The 14,138-nt window shown below is 39.4% G+C and overlaps 1 long non-coding RNA gene across 1 annotated transcript in view; it reads right to left on the bottom strand.

Moving 5' to 3' along the window:
• The window catches only part of LOC135276522 (uncharacterized), a 36,806-nt gene that overhangs the window by 13,622 nt on the left and 9,046 nt on the right, over window positions 1–14,138 (bottom strand). Inside the window, exon 3 of the long non-coding RNA XR_010344066.1 lies at window positions 3,138–3,145. This is a non-coding gene — a long non-coding RNA (uncharacterized LOC135276522). The remainder of the gene's footprint in view (window positions 1–3,137; window positions 3,146–14,138) is intronic.

Here is a 14,138-nt window from a genome sequence, read left to right as displayed (position 1 = left end):
AAGACTAAAGAGATATCATATAAGCTGATATCTGAAGGATGAATGTGTTGCCAGGTGGAGATGGTGGGAAGTGTCTTTGAAATAGATAAAGAGTTCTTCCTATCCATGAGCAGGGAATGTTTTTCCATTTGTTTGTGTCCTCTCTTATTTCCTTAAGCAGTGGTTTGTAGATCTCTATTGGAGAGACCAGCTCCCATATATCAACATGGATTCAAGATCTCTCAAAGTGATCGAGTGGTTGGTGAAAAAAAAAAAAAAAAAAAAAAAAAAGACAAAGAAACAGTTTTCCTTAAAGCTGGGCCCAGGGGAGACAACACATAATGCTGCCCTGTGGATGCCTAAAGTTTCCCTGAAAAACCACAGTTTTTTATTAGACTCTTTCAATAGGGGAGGGGGAGTGAGGCTATACAACACTGTAGTGATGATCATACAAAAAAATACATTTGCAAAACTGGTGCACAAAAATCACCACGTGGTATTATAAAAGCAGAACAATGTAAAGATAACTTTTCTGTATGTCAGCATACAAATCATACACCTTAGCAAGAATAGAGGTTAAGCATAAACTTATGATTATCAGCAAGAACAGACTGGGCTCACAGCTGCAGAGTGAACAGGATCTGACAAAGAACAACCAGCCTGACCACAATGCTGCAAGAGGAGGGGGCCTCCATGCAGGCCTGGAGGAGCAGTGGGAGAAGAAAGATGTTTACAACCTTATCTCAACCACAGAGACAGATGCCTCTCATGTGTCCATTTATAGGCTCTCCATAAGGGTTGCATTCTCTTTCTGGGGCCATAATCAATATGCCTTTTCTGGGAAAGGAATCTAGGTACTAGGCCTCTCCATGTCCATTTATACGCTCTCTGTAATGAGAAGCTTATTATGTGCTGTCGTCTCTCTCTGGTAATCAGGCTAAGTGGTTTGTCCCTTACACAGGGTTCCTGTTTTTACAAGAACAGCTCAACACAGCCAAAGTTACAAGTTACAGCTCAGCTTTTCACATTATTCTTCATTTTCTTAAATATAATCAATACAGTAAGTAACAAGCACCACAAAGCAAATAACTCATTTAGGGGAAACTAAATTCTAAGAGAATTGACAGGTTAAAAATCAACAACAATTTCTTTTTGTTATTTCAGATAGCTTGGGTTTTGCCAATTCTTCAGAAGCTTGGGGTTGCTCAGTCACCACTAGGGGGTCCACGGTGTTCTCAGCAGTTCTCCTTGAAGAGGTCCTTCACATCCCTTGTTAAGTTGTATTCCTAGAAATTTTATTCTCTTTGTAGGAATTGTGAATGGGAGTTCACTCATCATTTGGCTCTCTGTTTGTCTGTTATTGACGTTTAGGAATTGTGATTTTTGCACACTGATTTTGTATCCTGAGACTTTGCTGATGTTACTTATCAGCTTAAGAAGATTTTGGGCTGAGATGATGGGGTTTTCTAAATATACAATCATGTTATCCACAAACAGAGACAATTTGACTTCCTCTTTTCCTAACTGAATAACATTTATTTGTTTCTCTTGCCTGATTCCCCTGGCCAAAGGTTCCAATACTATGTTGAATAGGAGAGGGGAGAGAGGACACCCTTGTCTCATGCTGGTTTTCAAAGGGAATGCTTCCAGCTTTTGCCCATTCAGTATGATATTAGTAATTTATAGATTCAATGCTATCCACATTAAGATACCATTGACTTTCTTCACAGAATTGGAAAAAACTACTTTAAATTTCATATGGAACCAAAAAAAATCCCACAAAACCAAGACAATCCTAGGCAAAAAGAACAAAGCTAGAGGCATCAAGCTACCTGACTTCAAACTTTGGCTACAGTAACCAAAACAGCATGGTACTGGTACCAAAACAGAGATATAGACCAATGGAACAGAACAGAGGCCTTAGTAATAATGTCACACATCTACAACCATCTGATCTTTGACAAACCTGAGAAAAGCAAGCAATGGGAAAAGGATTCCCTATTTAACAAATGGTGTTGGGAAAACTGGCTAGCCATATGCAGAAAGCTGAAACTGGATCCCTTCCTTACACCTCATACAAAAATTAACTCAAGATGGATTAAAGATTTAAACATAATACCTAAAACCATAAAAACCCTAGAAGAAAGCCTAGGCAATACCATTCAAGACATAGGCATAGGCAAAGACTTCATGACTAAAACACCAAAAGCAATGGCAACAAAAGCCCAAATATACAAATGAGATCTAATTAAAGAGCTCCTGCACAGCAAAAGAAACTATCACCAGAGTGAACAGGCAACCTACAGAATGGGAGAAAATTTTTGCAATGTATCCATCTGACAAATGGCTAATATCCAGAATCTACAAAGAACTTAAACAAATTTACAAGAAAAAACAAACAACCCCATCAAAGAGTGGGCAAAGGATATGAACAGACACTTCTCAAAAGAAGACATTTATGCAGCCAACAAACATAAGAAAAAAAGCTCATCATCAATGGTCATTAGAGAAATGCAAATCAAAACCACATTGAGATACCATCTCATGCCAGTTAGAGTGGTGATCATTAAAAAATCAGGAGACAACAGATACTGGACAGGATGTGGAGAAAAAGGAACTGTTGGTGGGAATGTAAATTAATTCAACCATTGTGGAAGTCAGTGTGGTGATTCCTCAGGAACTAGAAGTAGAAATACCATTTGACTCAGCAATCCCATTACTGGGTATATACCCAAAGGATTATAATCATTCTACTATAAAGACACATGCACAGGTAAGTTTATTGCAGCACTGTTCACAATAGCAAAGACTTGGAACCAACCCAAATGCCCATCAATGATAGACTGGATAAAGAAAATGTGGCACATATACACCATGGAATACTATGCAGCCATAAAAAAGGATGACTTCATGTTTTTTGAAGGGACATGGATGAAGCTGGAACCATCATTCTCAGCAAACTAACACAAGAACAGAAAATGAAACACCGCATGTTCTCACTCAAAAGTGGGAGATGAAGCATGAGAATACATGGACACAGGGAGGGGAACATCACACACTGGGGCTTGTAGGGGGTTGCGGGGTTAGGGGTGGGATAGCATTAGGAGAAATACTTAATGTAGATACAGGTTGATGGGTGAAACAAACCACCATGGCACCTGTTTACCTATGTAACAAACCTGCATGTTCTGCACATGTACCCCAGAACTTAAAGTTAAAAAAAAAAAAAAAAAAAAGAAATAGATGAAAGAGGATGTTTAACATTTTAAATTTGTATATTTCATTTTTTATGGCTATCTCCCGGTCTAGCCTGTAAGTTCCATGAGACTAGAAAGCATATCAGTCTTATCCTCTTAATTTATTTCTTGCTCTTAGTTCCATGATGGCAACAATAAGTACTGCTGAATGGATAAACAAACAAGAAAATTAAAATGTACCAAAGTATTAGGTATTTAACCAGGACAAATAATTTCACTTGCTTATGGGTTTGTGGACAGTTATCTAGAACTACTAATATTCCTAATGACTGAGTATTTCCAAAGCCTAGGTTTCACATACCACAAATATAATCCAACCCATTGATTTCACATTTTCTGAAAACACTTATGGTTCTGTAAACTATTACTTTTTCCTCACAAGTTACCAAATTTTGGTGTTTCCAAAGGGTTACCATGGTGTTTATGTAGTTCCTGGTGCCAGGTACTAGGCTTCAGCCTGTTGTTATAGCTTTCCCAATGCTCATTCTCACTGTCATATACCTCAACAAAGATTGCATATAGATACATAGTACAATGATTATTGCCTCTCTGGGTTGAGCATTGTGTAATTTAAGAAGTAATCTAGCCAAGCATGGTGGCTCATGCCTGTAATCTCAGCTCCTTGGGAGGTTGAGGTGGGAGGATTGCTTAAGGCCAGAGATTCAAGAATAGTGTGGATGACACAGACCACATATATACAATTTTTTTTTAATTAACTGAATATGGTGGAACATGCCTGTAGTCCTAGCTATTCAGGAAGCTGAGGTGAGAGGATCACTTGAGCCAGAAGTTCAGGGCTGCAGTGAGCTATGATTGTGCCACTGCATTCTAGCCTGGCGACAGAGCAAGACTCTGCCTCTAAAATTGTTTTAATAAAGAAAGAAGTAATTGATTTAAGATCCAAGATGGCCGCTTAGGAGGAAGTCGGGATTGCAGCTCCGAGAGAAGGCGCAGAGGGTGAGTGGACGCCGCATTTCCAGACGGATTTTTACTGCCCACAGACCAGTAGATTCACAGGAGGAAAAGCCCCACGGGTCGCCAGCGCCGCTGGTTTGAGTGGCGTGGCTGCTCAGCCTACGCCCTGGGGTGGGGGGCAGTGGCTTCTTATGCAGAGCGAGAGAGACAGAGTTCCCTCTGAGCCAGCAAGGGGAGCTGAAGCAGGGAGCCAAGCCAGGAGACCCCGGGCAAGGGAGCGCCACGAATCTCAGAGCCGCTGCTTCGGCTGAGGCAGCGGCACACAGGGCAGCGGATTTTAACTGCCCACAGACCAGGAGATTCACAGGCAGAGAAGCTCCACGGGTTCCCAGCTCCACTGGTTGGACCAGAGCAGCCGCTCAGCCTGCACCGGGGGCGGGGAGCAGCAGCTCCTTGAGCAAAGTGAACGAGACTGTGTCCCCTCTGGGCCAGAAAGGGGAGCTGTGGCAAGGAGGCAAGCCAAGAGATTACCGGGCAAAGAGGGCCCCTCTGGAAAAACGGCTGAACCCGGGATGGTCCAGCTCTGTGGGGGAGGGGCATCCTCCATCAGGAAACACCCTGCAGTTCCCGGGGCAATTTTCCGTAACCAAGACAACCCACCACTACAGAGACTCTGTCACTACAGGGGCGGGCCAGCATAGCGGAAGCAGTTCTAACTACACCCACAGGACTGCAGGGAAGCTCACACGGAAGCTGGGCGGAGCCCAAAACAGCTCAGCGAAGCCTCTGCAGGCTGAGTGTGACTAGACTGCCACCTTGTGGGCAGGGAAAACGGTAGCAACACAGCTGAAAAGCATAAAGTGCTAACCCCCTGGGCCAGAACACCTGGGGAGAAGAAAAGGGGGTTTATGAGTTCAGCTGCTGCAGACTTAAAATTACCAAAATCAGAAAGACAGCAACTACAAAGTCAATAGGCGGATAAATCCACAAAGATGGGAAGAAACCAGCGCAAAAAGGATGAAAACACCCAAAACCAGAACACCTCTCCCCCTACAAGGCAGCATAACTCCTCACCAGCACGGGAACAAGACTGGACGGAGAATGAGTGTGATGAAATGACAGAATCAGCTTTCAGAAAATGGATAATAAGAAACTTCTGTGAGCTAAAAGAACATGTTCTAACCCAATGCAAAGAAACTAAGAACCTTGAAAAAAGACTTGATGAAATGCTAACGAGAATGGACAACTTAGAGAGGAATATGAGTGAATTGATGGAGCTGAAAAACACAACACGAGAACTTCGTGAAGCATGCACAAGTTTCAACAGCAGAATTGACCAAGCAGAAGAAAGGATATCAGAAGTCGAAGATCAACTCAATGAAATAAAACGAGAAGGGAAGATTAGAGAAAACAAGGTAAAAAGGAATGAACAGAGTCAACAAGAAATATGGGACTACATGAAAAGACCTAATCTATGTTTGATAGGTGTACCTGAATGTGACGAAGAGAATGCATCCAAGCTGGAAAATACTCTTCAGGATATTATCCAGGAAAACTTCCCCAACCTAGCAAGGCAGGCCAATATTCAAGTCCAGGAAATACAGAGAACACCACAAAGATATTCCTCTAGAAGAGCAACCCCAAGGCACATAATCATCAGATTCACCAGGGTTGAAATGAAGGAGAAAATACTAAGGGCAGCCAGAGAGAAAGGTCGGGTTACCCACAAAGGGAAACCCATCAGACTCACAGCAGATCTCTCAGCAGAAACCCTACAGGCCAGAAGAGAGTGGGGGCTGATATTCAACATCCTTAAAGAAAAGAACTTTCAACCCAGAATTTCATATCCAGCCAAACTAAGCTTCATAAGTGAAGGAAAAATAAAATCCTTTGTGAACAAGCAAGTACTCACAGATTTCATCACCACCAGACCAGCTTTACAAGAGCTCCTGAAGGAGACACTACACATAGAAAAAAACAACCAGCACCAGCCACTCCAAAAACGCACGAAATGGTAAAGAGCAGCAACACAATGAAGAATCTGCATCAACCAATGGGCAAAACAGCCAGCTAGCATCAAAATGACAGGATCAAACTCACACATAACAATATTAACCCTAAATGTAAATGGACTAAATGCCCCAATCAAAAGACACAGACTGGCAAATTGGATAAAAAGCCAAAACCCATCAGTGTGCTGTATCCAGGAAACCCACCTCACATGCAAGGATACACAAAGGCTCAAAATAAAGGGATGGAGGAAGATTTACCAAGCAAATGGAGAGAAAAAAAAAGCAGGAGTTGCAATTCTCATCTCTGATAAAATAGACTTTAAAGCAACAAAGATCAAAAGAGACAAAGAAGGACATTACATAATGGTAAAAGGATCAATGCAACAAGAAGAGCTAACGATCCTAAATATATATGCACCTAATACAGGAGCACCCAGATACATAAAGCAAGTTCTTAAAGACTTGAAAAGAGACTTAGACTCCCACACATTAATAGTGGGAGACTTTAACACCCCATTGTCAATATTAGACAGATCAACGAGACAGAAAATTAATAAGGATATCCAGGACTTGAACTCAGACCTGGAACAAGCAAACCTAATAGACATTTACAGAACTCTCCAGCCCAAATCCACAGAATATACATTCTTCTCAGCACCACATCACACCTACTCTAAAATTGACCACATAATTGGAAGTAAATCACTCCTCAGCAAATGCAAAAGAACGGAAACCATAACAAACAGTCTCTCAGACCACAGTGCAATCAAGTTAGAACTCAGAATTCAGAAGCCAACCCAGAATCGCACAGCCTCATGGAAATTGAACAACTTTCTCCTGAATGTTGACTGGATAAACACTGAAATGAAGGCAGAAATAAAGATGTTCTTCGAAACCAATGAAAACGAAGACACCACATACCAGAATCTCTGGGACACATTTAAAGCAGTCTCTAGAGGAAAATATATAGCAATAAGTGCCCACATGAGAAGAAAGGAGAGAACTAAAATTGACACCCTATCATCAAAATTGAAAGAGCTAGAGGAGCAAGATCAAAAAAACTCAAAACCTAGCAGAAGACAAGAAATAACTAAGATCAAAGCAGAATTGAAGGAGATAGAGACACGAAAAACCCTACAAAAAATCAATAAATCCAGGAGCTGGTTTTTTGAAAAGATCAACAAAATAGACAGACCACTAGCCAAACTAATAAAAAAGAAAAGAGAGAATAACCAAATAGATGCAATAAAAAATGATAAAGGGGATATCACCACAGATGCCACAGAAATTCAAACCATCATCAGAGATTATTACAAACAACTCTATGCACATAAATTAGAAAACCTGGAAGAAATGGATAAATTCCTGGACAGTAGCCTCCTCCCATGCCTAAACCAGGAAGAAGTCGAAACCCTGAATAGACCAATAACAAGGTCTGAAGTCGAGGCAGCAATTAAGAGCCTACCACCCAAAAAAAGCCCAGGCCCAGATGGTTTCACAGCCAAATTCTACCAGACATACAAAGAGGAACTGGTACCATTCCTACTGAAACTATTCCAAATAATCCAAAAAGAGGGAATCCTTCCCAAATCATTTTATGAGACCAACATCATCCTAATACCAAAACCCGGCAGAGACTCAACAAGAAAAGAAAACTACAGGCCAATATCCATGATGAACATAGATGCAAAAATCTTCAATAAAATACTGGCAAGCTGATTACAACAACACATCAAAAAGCTTATCCACCATGATCAAGTAGGATTCATCCCGGGGATGCAAGGCTGGTTCAATATACGCAAGTCTGTAAATGTAATTCACCACATAAACAGAACCAAAAACAAAAACCACATGATTATCTCAATTGATGCAGAGAAGGCCTTCGACAAAATTCAACAGCCCTTTGTGCTAAAAACTCTCAATAAACTAGGTATCGACGGAATGTATCTCAAAATAATAAAAGCTATTTATGACACACCGACAGCCAATATCATACTGAATGGGCAAAAACTGGAAGCATTCCCTTCGAAATCTGGCACTAGACAAGGATGCCCTCTCTCACCACTCCTATTCAATATAGTACTGGAAGTTCTAGCCAGAGCAATCAGGCAAGAAAAAGAAATAAAGGGTATTCGATTAGAAAAGGAGGAAGTCAAATTGTCTCTATTTGCAGACGACATGATTGTATATCTAGAAGACCCTATCACCTCAGCCCAAAATCTCCTGAAACTGATAAGCAACTTCAGCAAAGTCTCAGGATACAAAATCAATGTGCAAAAATCACAAGCATTCCTATACACCAATAACAGACTTAAAGAGAGCCAAATCAAGAATGAACTGCCATTCACAATTGCTACAAAGAGAATAAAATACCTAGGAATACAACTAACAAGGAACGTAAAGGACCTCTTCAAGGAGAACTACAAATCACTGCTCAACGAAATAAGAGAGGATACAAACAGATGGAGAAACAGTCCATGTTCATGGTTAGGAAGAATTAATATCGTGAAAATGGCCATACTGCCCAAAGTAATTTACAGATTCAACGCTATCCCCATCAAGCTACCAATGACCTTCCTCACAGAACTGGAAAAAACCACCTTAAACTTCATATGGAACCAAAAGAGAGCCCGCATAGCCAAGTCAATTCTAAGCAAAAAGAACAAAGCGGGAGGCATCACACTACCGGACATCAAACTCTACTACAAGGCTACAGTAATCAAAACAGCATGGTACTGGTACCAAAACAGAGATATAGACCAATGGAACAGAACAGAGGCATCGGAGGCGACACAACATATCTACAACCACCTGATCTTTGACAAACCTGAAAAAAACAAGCAATGGGGAAAGGATTCCCTGTTCAATAAGTGGTGTTGGGAAAACTGGCTAGCCATATGCAGAAAGCAGAAACTGGACCCCTTCCTGACACCTTACACTAAAATTGACTCCAGATGGATTAAAGACTTAAACATAAGACGTAACACCATAAAAACACTAGAAGGAAACCTAGGCAAAACCATTCAGGACATAGGCGTAGGCAAGGACTTTATGACCAAAACACCAAAAGCATTGGCAACAAAAGCCAAAATAGACAAATGGGACCTAATCAAACTCCACAGCTTTTGCACGGCAAAAGAAACAGTCAATAGAGTGAATCGGCAACCAACACAATGGGAAAAAATCTTTGCAGCCTACCCATCTGACAAAGGGCTGATATCCAGAATTTACAATGAACTAAAAAAGATTTACAAGAAAAAAACAAACAAGCCCATTCAAAAATGGGTGAAGGATATGAACAGATACTTTACAAAAGAAGACATACATGAGGCCAACAAACATATGAAAAAATGCTCATCATCACTGGTCATTAGAGAAATGCAAATCAAAACTACATAGAGATACCATCTCACGCCAGTTAGAATGGCGATCATTAAAAAATCTGGAGAAAACAGATGCTGGAGAGGATGTGGAGAAATAGGAACACTTTTACACTGTTGGTGGGAGTGTAAATTAGTTCAACCACTGTGGAAAACAGTGTGGCAATTCCTCAAGGACCTAGAAATAGAAATTCCATTTGACCCAGCAATCCCATTACTGGGTATATATCCAAAGGATTATAAATCGTTCTACTATAAGGACACATGCACACGAATGTTCATTGCAGCACAGTTTACAATAGCAAAGACCTGGAACCAGCCCAAATGCCCATCGATGATAGACTGGACAGGAAAAATGTGGCACATATACACCATGGAATATTATGCAGCCATTAAAAACAAGGAGTTCACGTCCTTTGTAGGGACATGGATGAACCTGGAAAACATCATTCTCAGCAAACTGACACAAGAACACAAAATCAAACACCACATGTTCTCACTCATAGGCGGGTGTTGAACAAGGAGAACACATGGACACAGGGAGGGGAGCACTATACACGGGGGTCTGTTGCGGGGAGGGGGGGGATAGCGGGGGGGTGGGGAGTTGGGGAGGGATAGCATGGGGAGAAATGCCAGATATAGGTGAAGGGGAGGGAGGCAGCAAATCATACTGCCACGTATGCACCTATGCAACAACCTTGCATGTTTTTCACATGTACCCCAAAACCTAAAATGCAAAAAAAAATAAAATAAAATAAAATAAAATAAAATAAAATAAAATAAAAAAAGAAAGAAGTAATTAAGTAATGAAACTATTTCCAAACTCAGCTCTGCCAGTGTGTGATCTGGAGGCAAATCACATCGTCACTTGCCATTTCAACAATAAAATAAGGAAATATGCATTATAATAACTTTTTTTTAATACTTTTAAGTTCAGGGGTACATGTGCAGGCTTCTTACATGGGTAAACTTGTATCATGTAGGTTTGTTGAACAGATTATTTCATTACCCAGGTATTAAGCCTAGTACCATTAGTTATTATCCCTGATCCTGCCCCTCCTACCTGCTGCCATTCTCCGAAAGGCCCCAGTATGTGTTGTTCACCTCTATGTGTCCATATCTTCTCATCATTTGGATCCCATTTATAAGTGAGAACATGCAGTATTTGTTTTTATGTTCCTGTGTTGGTTTACTAAGGATAACAGCCTCCAGCTCTATCCATGTCCCTGCCAAGGACATGATCTTAGACATGATCTTGTTCTTTTTATGGCTGTATTAACTTGTTTTCTTATTTTATAGAATTGTAACTCAAATAGTAATAAACAAGATTTGACAAACTCCAAAGAATTTTACTTTTCAAACTGAGAAAGTTGAAAGAGATAATAAATAAAGTCTCTTCTATTTTTAACACTTTATAATTCTGGAATAGATTTTGAAGTTCTCATGAGTGCCTCTATCTTTTCTCCAGGTAAATACTATTTCCATACCTGTCCATGGGATCCCATTCCACTCTCACAATGAGAAACTTAACATAGCTATATGTTATTGAGACTGCTTTAAATATAATTTTCCTGGAGTCTGGCGTCACTATTTTTGGCCTCATGACTTCTACATGTCACTCCTATAGGATCGTGATTAAGTATGAGCCTTTCTACCTGCCTTTATTTAATTCCTCATGGTTCCCAGCCAAACTTGGTATTATTCTATACTTCCACTATGCCCATCCATGCTTCCACCTATTCAACTCTGCCCTTTCCTCAGCTGGACATACCCTTTTCCTATTCTCTACCTAACAAACTCCTGCTCAGACTCCTAATTTTAGGGAATGGCACTGGATATTCTCTATTATTTTAGTTTTTGTTATTCTTACTCAGGATTCTTAATATGAGCTTTCTAGAGAGGTAGGTTCTGGGATTGTTCTTACTTGCTTTGCATTCCATTTGCTTAGAAGGTGAGGAAGGACTATCTTATTAAAGGGGCAAATTCCTGGGCCCCACTTCTCCCATCCAATTCAGGAAGTCAGGGGCAAGGCTGAAAATCTGCATTTAATACAAACATCCCAGGTATTCCAATAAAAATTGTAGCCCGACTTTTCAGCAATGCTGGAAGTTTAAATGAATGAGCTTCAGGGGTCTGTGAACCTCCAGAAATTATGTATAACATTTTACGGCTTTATATATATTGGTATTTTTCTAAGGAGAGGTTCCATAATTTCCAACAGATTATTAAGGGAATCTGTGATAGAGTTTTTTTAAAAGCAGCACTTTATAATGTTAAATATCTACCACAAATATATATATATATTTGGCTTTGTTGAATTAAAACTTCTTCCTTATTTGAAGAAAAAAGCATGAACTCAGAAATATCAATCTCATTTTTATAAATTTTGATGACTGGTAAACTATGAAGTAGTCATTATAGAAAATAAGAAAAATCATTAGAAAGTGTAAATAAGAAGACAAACATTACCCAATAATCTGGAAGCAACCGCTGTTAATGTTTTTTGTTATATATTTTTAAGGTATTATTATTGAGTCTAATGTAATCATTTTACTCTGTAAGACATTCTTCAATATGCAAACAAAGATAAACATTATTAAATTGACTAAGGACAGTAGACACACAAACACCCTGGATTGCATACTTTAAGTTTTGGAATGCCAGTTTTAACACAAAGTAGGCAGCACATATCTATACTGCTGGAGGAAAGGGTAGTCCCAAAATTCCACCTGCCATTTTCATTTAAACAGGAAAAGTGCAAGACTAATAGTTAGAGAAATCTTGGTTCTGATCTCTCCTCCATCACTTCCTGGTTAAATAAATCTAGATATATTAAGATTATATATTAACTTAATAGAAATATTAAGTTCCCTTAATATTTCTGGGCATCAGATGACTGACCTCTTACAGAGATAATGGCACGTAACACTTTTGAAGGCAGTATATAGAAATTTATGATATCCTGAGGTCCCATTAAAAATATGGATATAGAAATTCACAAACATACAAATATATATATACATACATATATATACATATTTATATAAAAGTATTATTCTTCATTTTAGGCCATTGGAAAATGCAGAAGCATGTAAAGAAATAAAAATATCCTATATTCTTATAACTCAAAGGTAAAAGCTCTTACCCAATTTTTTTTAACACATAAAAATTCAAGCTGCATCCACTTGGGCTTAGCATTGTCTTAGAGACATACAATGTGTGTCCAATAAAAAGGATATGTGCTGTACGTTCAATTTTTATTCAAAAGCAAGAGATTGCATTAAGTTGAGAACCGTGTGAGTAATGAAAAGATACATAAATGCAGCACTTGTATTTATACAAGCAGAATGTCAAATGCATTGTGTGTAGAAGTTACACATTTGGCATTTGGACAGTCTATGATTATTTTTCACAATATCATTGCTTCACCATAAAATACAACGAAGTATACCTTAGCACTCTCACCTTCTATGAGCTGTCATATCCACTGGAACAGAAAACTGGAAAATTCAGAATTGTCTCATTTATTTGTATCTGTATTTAACATAATGCTGGGCAAGGTACAGCGTTCAGTAAATACTTATTTGTATAGCCTTTTATTCTTTAATCACACAACAGCTTTTATGAAACAAAAAGAAAAAGAGGTGAACTCTGTGCAATCCAAAGCAGAATCCAAAGTAATTAAAACGTTAGTAAGAAAACAATATTAGGCAGCCTGTGGTAAGCGCAGCAAGTTGCCCAGGCACAGTAACTGTTCTAGTTAGACAACTTCAGTTGCCAAGCCCTCAGGGTGAAACTGCAGCTGAGAACAGATCATAATGATTGCAAAAAAGACAGGTGGTGAAAACAATCTTTGAGGAAACAGGTTGTGTAGTCATCCTGGGTTGTGGTGAAGAGCCAAGAAGAGGAAAAGAGGGAGAAATCAAAAAGGTTTCTCAAGGGGGAATAACAGACCGAAGAGATGGTGGAACCCACTCTGTTTTCTAAGGCATTCTACAAGTTTCCTGTGGTGGATTGTAAATCACACACTTGTCATGACTACTCCACTTTCCTGTGGGATTGCTGCCCCGCAGGAGACAATGCCACAAGGAACTCTGCTTGGAGACACCTTCTAAAGCTCATTGGGAATTTCTGAGAACTATAAAATAGGTGGGGACTCTGGAGAACAGAGAGCAATACTTTTATTTCCAGGAGAATGCTGAGATCTAACTAGTAGGGTTTAAATGATTAGCCCAAGACCATATGTCCATTAGCAACAGAATTAAGTTTCTGGACCTCCCCTTGAGTGCTCTATGCTACCCTGCTTCATCCAATTATCTGAATTGCAATGGTCCTGCTATGGAATCTTGAGGCTTATCAAAGTTGTCCTAAATTTTATAAACAATGGTTTGCTGTTTATTCCAGAATATTACAGGTTCATCTGGAAAATTCTATCTGGAAAAAAATGATACTCCTAAAGCCTGAATGGTTTTATATACCAAGATAAGACTGAGAACACAGAAGAGGTACAGGAATCACCTCAGATATTCTCAATACTTTATACAAAATATATTTGCCTCAATAAAGCAAGGAGGTAATGTTGAATAAAGGTTGAC

This window comes from Aotus nancymaae, unplaced genomic scaffold (genome assembly GCF_030222135.1).
Source record: "Aotus nancymaae isolate 86718 unplaced genomic scaffold, 86718_ANA_hifiasm-v0.15.2.pri h1tg000025l, whole genome shotgun sequence".
NCBI lineage: Eukaryota > Metazoa > Chordata > Mammalia > Primates > Aotidae > Aotus > Aotus nancymaae.
Note: the sequence above shows the minus strand (reverse complement) of the source record. Positions and strands in the feature narration are given on the sequence as shown.